The sequence below is a fragment of the Oncorhynchus tshawytscha genome, linkage group LG15 (assembly GCF_018296145.1).
Source record: "Oncorhynchus tshawytscha isolate Ot180627B linkage group LG15, Otsh_v2.0, whole genome shotgun sequence".
Lineage (NCBI taxonomy): Eukaryota > Metazoa > Chordata > Actinopteri > Salmoniformes > Salmonidae > Oncorhynchus > Oncorhynchus tshawytscha.
The window spans coordinates 14795525-14801845 of NC_056443.1; the positions used below are offsets into that span (position 1 = coordinate 14795525).

At 50.6% G+C, this 6321-nt stretch overlaps 1 long non-coding RNA gene across 1 annotated transcript; it reads right to left on the reverse strand.

Moving 5' to 3' along the window:
- Nucleotides 1–376: 376 nt before the first annotated feature.
- On the reverse strand, nt 377–5541 carry LOC121839388. The gene is made up of 2 exons (XR_006078922.1): nt 5503–5541; nt 377–598 (listed from the first exon to the last, which is right to left on the reverse strand). It is a non-coding gene; the product is annotated as an uncharacterized LOC121839388 (long non-coding RNA).
- Between the last annotated feature and the right edge of the window lie 780 nt (nt 5542–6321).

Below are 6321 nucleotides of genomic sequence, written 5' to 3' on the forward strand. Positions count from 1 at the left end.
AAGCTTCCAGTCTGTTATTCAAACTCATCAGCATGACAGTGTGATCTCCAGCCTTGTCCTCGTCAACACTCACACCTGTGTTAACGAGAGAATCACTGACGTGATGTAGGCTGGTCATTTTTTGGCAGGGCTGTAAATGCAGTGGAAATTTTTGGGGGCGATTCAGCTAATTTGCATGGCAAAGAGGGACTTAGCAATGAATTGCAATTCATCTGATCGCTCCTCATAACATTCTGGAGTATATGCAAATTGCCATCATACAAACTGAGGCAGCAGACTTTGTGAAAATTAATATTTGTGTCATTCTCAAAACTTTTGGCCACGTGTCAGGGTTTACCAGAATTGGACCCAGAAGCAGACCAGGACAAGGTGAGTTAGAAGATGGTGAGTATTTATTAATTAATGAGAACGTGGAGGTAGATAGTTCCGGGTGGAGGAGCGGGCAGCGGAGGTGGGTTGATGGGAGTGGATAGGCAGATCCAATGGATAACAACACACTGACGACGAGCAGACATGGATGGGATATGGGTTCCGGGTGAATGGCTGTAGACAAAACAAACGGCGGTAAGTTAAAGGCAAGCAAGACGTACAAAACAATCTCTATAAACTGGAGGCTGGTTCGTGGGCACAACATACTGTTCATGGCTAACGATCCGGCAGGGAATGGATGTCAGGTCAGAGCTTTTGAAGGGGAGAGGTGATGATCAGGACAGGTGTGCAGATTACTGATGGGATACAGGTGCGGGTGAACATGATCTCCCAACAAGCTAATTCGCCCGGCAACCAGACAGGGTGCGTTCCAGGACACCGGAAACACACTCCAGGACAGAAACACAGGCAAACACAGACTCAGGAAGCGGGATTCGTGACAGTACCCCCCCTCCGACGAACGCCACCGGGCGGACTACCTGGAGCGCCAGGGTGGAGGTGGTAGAAGTCACAAAGCAGGTCGTCATCAAGGATCTGACGCCGAGGAATCCAACTCCTCTCCTCTGGACCATATCCTTCCCAATCCACGAGATATTGGAAACCTCGACCCCTCCATCTGGAATCCATTATGCGGCGCACCGTGTAGGCAGGACCACCTCCGATCATCCGAGGAGGAGGAGGACGAGGAGGAGGGGGCAACAGAGGACTGAGGAGAACCGGCTTGAGGCAGGAGACATGAAAGGTGGGGTGTACTTGAAGCGTTGCCAGCAATTTGAGTCGGACCACAACAGGGTTAATGATTCTCTCCACCACAAACGGACCAATGAACTTTGGTGATAGTTTCCTCGACTCAGTCCGTAGAGGAAGATCCCGTGTAGCCAACCAAACCTTATCTCCGATGGTATAAGCGGGAGCAGGAATACGGCGACGATTCGCCTGGATCTGATACCGGTGAGAAACTCTAAGGAGGACCTTCCTGGCCCGATGCCAGGTCCGGTGGCAACGACGAATGTGGGCCTGGACAGAAGGAACCGAAAGATCCCTCTCCTGAGAAGGAAACAAGGAAGGTTGGTATCCGTACAGGCATTGGAAGGGGGACATCCCAGTGGCAGATGAAGGAAGGGTATTATGGGCATACTCGACCCAGGGTAATTGAGATGACCAAGAGGTGGGATCAGAGGAGACAAGACAACGCAGCGTGGACTCCATCTTCTGGTTGGCTCTCTCCGCCTGACCATTAGATTGTGGGTGAAATCCAGAAGTGAGACTGACTGTAGCTCCAATGGCCAAACAGAAGGATCTCCAGACAGCAGAGGTAAACTGAGGACCACGGTCAGAAACAATGTCACTGGGCAATCCGTGGACCCTGAAAACCTCCCTAACCAGAATCTCGGACGTCTCCGTGGCAGATGGAAGCTTGGAGAGAGGAACAAAATGAGCAAACTTGCTGAATCTGTCCACAATGGTCAGAATGACCGTGTCCCCAACAGAAGGGGGCAATCCCGTGACAAAATCCAGGGCCAGATGCGACCAAGGTCGCCGAGGAATAGGTAGGGGGTGAAGAAGCCCAGAGCTGGGCCGATTGGTACTTTTGTTCCGAGCACAAACAGGACATGCGGCAACAAACCTCCGGGTATCTTCTCCCATGGCAGGCCACCAAAATCGTCTGCGCAGTAGCGCCATAGTCCGAGCAACGCCAGGGTGACAAGCTATCTTGCTGGCGTGGGACCACTGAAGAACAGCAGAATGGACCGACTCAGGCACGAACAACCGACCGGGTGGACCGTTACCGGGGCCGGACTGCGTCCGAAGGGCCGCCATCACATCCTCCTCAATCCTCCATGTAACGGCTCCCACGACAAGGTTCTGGGGAAGAATCGTCTCAGTCTTGGCCCCACTCTCATCCGTCTTGGAGAACATCCGGGACAAGGCGTCCGCTTTGCCGTTCTTCGACCCAGGTCGGAACGTCAGGGAAAAATTGAAGCGTCCAAAAAACAAAGCCCACCTGGCCTGACGGGAGTTGAGACGTTTAGCCGATTGCACGTAAGCAAGATTCTAGTGGTCAGTCCAGACCACAAACGGTTGCTCCGCTCCCTCCAACCAGTGACGCCACTCCTCCAAGGCAAGCTTCACAGCGAGAAGCTCCCGGTTACCCACATCGTAGTTTCTCTCACCTGGTGAAAGACGACAAGAGTAGAAGGCGCAGGGATGGAGTTTACCGTCAGTGGAGCTACGCTGGGACAGGATGGCGCCCACCCCCACATCAGACGCGTCCACCTCACCAACAAACTGACGGGAAGTGTCAGGTTGAGAGAGAATCGGCGCGTTGGTGAATCGGCTCTTCAAGTTCAGAAATGCTCGGTCTGCCTCAGGAGTCCAACAGAAAATTCTGGTGCACGACGTCAGAGCAGTTAAAGGGGCGGCCACCCGGCTGTAATCACGGATAAACCTCCGATAGAAGTTCGCAAATCCCAGGAATCTCTGGAGCTGCAATCTCGTACCGGGCCGGGCCCAATCCCGAACCGCCCAAACCTTCTCTTGGTCCATCTTGATCTCACCCCTGGAGATGATGTACCCGAGGAAGGATGTAGTGTGGGCGTGAAAATCACACTTCTCTGCCTTCACAAACCGACGGTTCTCCAATAACCGCTGCAGGACCTGCTTAACATGCTGGATGTGGCTGGAAAGCTCCTTGGAGAAAATCAGGATGTCATCCAGGTAAACGAACACAAACAGACCGATCATATCCCTCAGCACGTCATTCACCAAACCTTGGAACACTGCTGGAGCGTTGGAAAGTCCAAACGGCATCACCTGGTACTCGAAATGTCCCATAAGGTGTATTGAATCCAGTCAACCACTCGTCCCCCTCTTTGATCCGAACCAGATGATACGCATTGCGTAGATCAAGCTTCGTAAACACAGTAGCACCCTGTAAAGAATCGAAAGCGGAGCTCATCAAGGGCAAAGGGTACTTGTTCTTGACCGTAATATCATTCAACCCCCGATAATCAATACACGGTCGAAGAGAGCCATCCTTCTTACTCACAAAAAAAAAAATCCAACTCCCAGGGGTGATGACGAGGGACGAATGAGACCTGCAGCAAGAGACTCCTTTATGTAGGTCTCCAGTGCTTCCCGCTCAGGTCGAGAAATACTGTATAACCGTCCCTTGGGAAAGGCAGCTCCAGGGAACAGCTTAATTGTACAATCATAAGGTCGGTGGGGAGGAAGTGACTGAGCTTTCTGCTTACTGAACACCTCACCCAACTCGTGATATGTTTCAGGAACCAGGGACAAATCAGGAGGAGCAGACTCACTGACCCGACTGGGGACAGCATGAGAACAGGCAGTCCTGAGGCAGTTAGCATGGCACTCAATGCTCCAACTAGTTACCTTACCAGTCACCCAATCGAACGAAGGATTGTGTTCTCTTAGCCAGGGGTATCCAAGAACCAGAGGAACATGGGGGGGAAGGCAAAATGAAAAAAGAAATTACCTCTGAATGATTCCCCGACAACAACATCTTAACCGGTTCAGTCCTCATAGTGATCCGTGCCAGACTACTGCCGTTCAGAGTGGTTGCTTCAATGGCTTCTGGTAATTGCTCCTTGGAAAGCCCCAGCTGTTCCACTAAGTCCGCATCAATGAAGCTGTCATCGGCACCTGAATCGATGAAAGCGTTAATCGCTAAACTCTGATTCTTATTTAAGAGGGTAGCAGGAAAACGAGGTCTGACAGGGCTCTTGAGAGGTTGAAACTGGCTCGCTAACAAACCTCCCAAACTTAACGAGCCGAGCAGTTTAACGGGCGCTGAGGACAAACGGAGATGTAATGTCCCGAGCTACCACAGTAGAGGCAGCTGTTGGTCTCACGTCTACGTTGGCGCTCGTCCTTAGTTAACCCGTGCCGCCCCACTTGCATAGGTTCAGGATCTGGCGGCAGGACTCCTCCACTAATCCCGTGTGAGGGAAAATGATCAACCCGTTCTGGTCCACTTCCTGACCCGAATGGTAACCGAGTCTCAGATTGATTAGATGGACACCACTGCTTCTCCCTCCTTCTCTCTCGGACTCTATTATCTACCCGAATAGCTAAGGTGACCAAACTATCTAGGTCACTAGGCTCTGGATAGGAGATCAGCTCGTCCTTGAGTTGCTCCGTCAACCCCTGGTAAAAAACCGCTTGTAGTGATTCCTCATTCCAACCACTCTCCACAGCCAATGTCCTGAATTCTATCACAAAGTCTGCCACACTGCGAGCTCCTTGGCGAAGAGAGAACAAACGTTTAGCTGCGTCCTTACCTCGGACTGGATGGTCAAAAAGCTTTCTCATCTCTGCCGTGAAACCCCTGTATGATGTCATGCATGTGTTCCGTCGTTCCCAAACAGCTGAAGCCCATTCCAGAGCTCTACCACGCAGCAGCTCAATAACAAAAGCTATCCTAGCCTTGTCTGTGGCGTAAGAGTAGGGCTGCAGATCAAAAACTAACCCACACTGTAAAAGAAATGAACGGCATCCTCCCAGATCTCCCTTGTACTTCTACGGTGTCGGAACCTTGGGCTCACGGAAGGAACCCGCTCCCGAATCGGCAGGTGATATGGGTGAAACAGGTGGTGGATGATCCGCCGGCAACCTGAGCTGATCCTGGATACTCGTTAATCTATCCGATAAGTTCCGGATTGAACCCGCTATCTCGTGTAGCGCCGTGTTGTGTTGTCCCAACATCTTCTCCTGCTGGGTAATTGTATGGCAAACGGAGTCCAGGTCCGCTGGGTTCATCACTGGCCGGATCGTTCTGTCAGGGTTTACCAGAATTGGACCCAGAAGCAGACCAGGACAAGGTGAGTAAGAAGATGGTGAGTATTTATTAATTAATGAGAATGTGGAGGTAGATAGTTCCGGGTGGAGGAGCGGGCAGCGGAGGTGGGTTGATGGGAGTGGATAGGCAGATCCAATGGATAACAACACACTGGCGACGAGCAGACATGGATGGGGTATGGGTTCCGGGTGAATGGCTGTAGACAAAACAAACGGCGGTAAGTTAAAGGCAAGCAAGACGTACAAAACAACAAAACAAAACAAACTCTATAAACTGGAGGCTGGTTCGTGGGCACAACATACTGTTCATGGCTAACGATCCGGCAGGGAATGGATGTCAGGTCAGAGCTTTTGAAGGGGAGAGGTGATGATCAGGACAGGTGTGCAGATTACTGATGGGATACAGGTGCGGGTGAACATGATCTCCCAACAAGCTAATTCGCTCGGCAACCAGACAGGGTGCGTTCCAGGACACCGGAAACACACTCCAGGACAGAAACACAGGCAAACACAGACTCAGGAAGCGGGATTCGTGACACCACGACTGTATATGAAACGCTTCAGTCTGGTTTTAGACCCCATCATAGCACTGAGACTGCACTTGTGAATGTGGTAAATTACCTTTTAATGTTCTAGGTCCCAAGAAAGAAAGAGATCTTCTGTTGAATCTGACAATTAACCTTGATGGTTGTACAGTCGGCTCAAATAAAACTGTGAAGGACCTTGGCGTTACTCTGGGCCCTGATCTCTCTTTTGACGAACATATCAAGACTGTTTCAAGGAAAGCTTTTTTTCCATCTACGTTACATTGCAAAAATCGGAAACTTTCTGGCCAAAAAGTATGCAGAAAAATTGCTCCAGGCTTTTGTCACTTCTAGGTTAGATTACTGAAATGACTTACTTTTCGGCTACCCGGATAAAGCACTAAATAAACTTCAGTTAGTGCTAAACACGGCTGCTAGAATCTTGACTAGATCCAAAAAATGTGATCATATCACTCCAGTGTTAGCCTCTACTTCAGTGATAGCCTCTGGTTTCCCGTTATGGCAAGTGCTGATTTCAAGGTTTTAC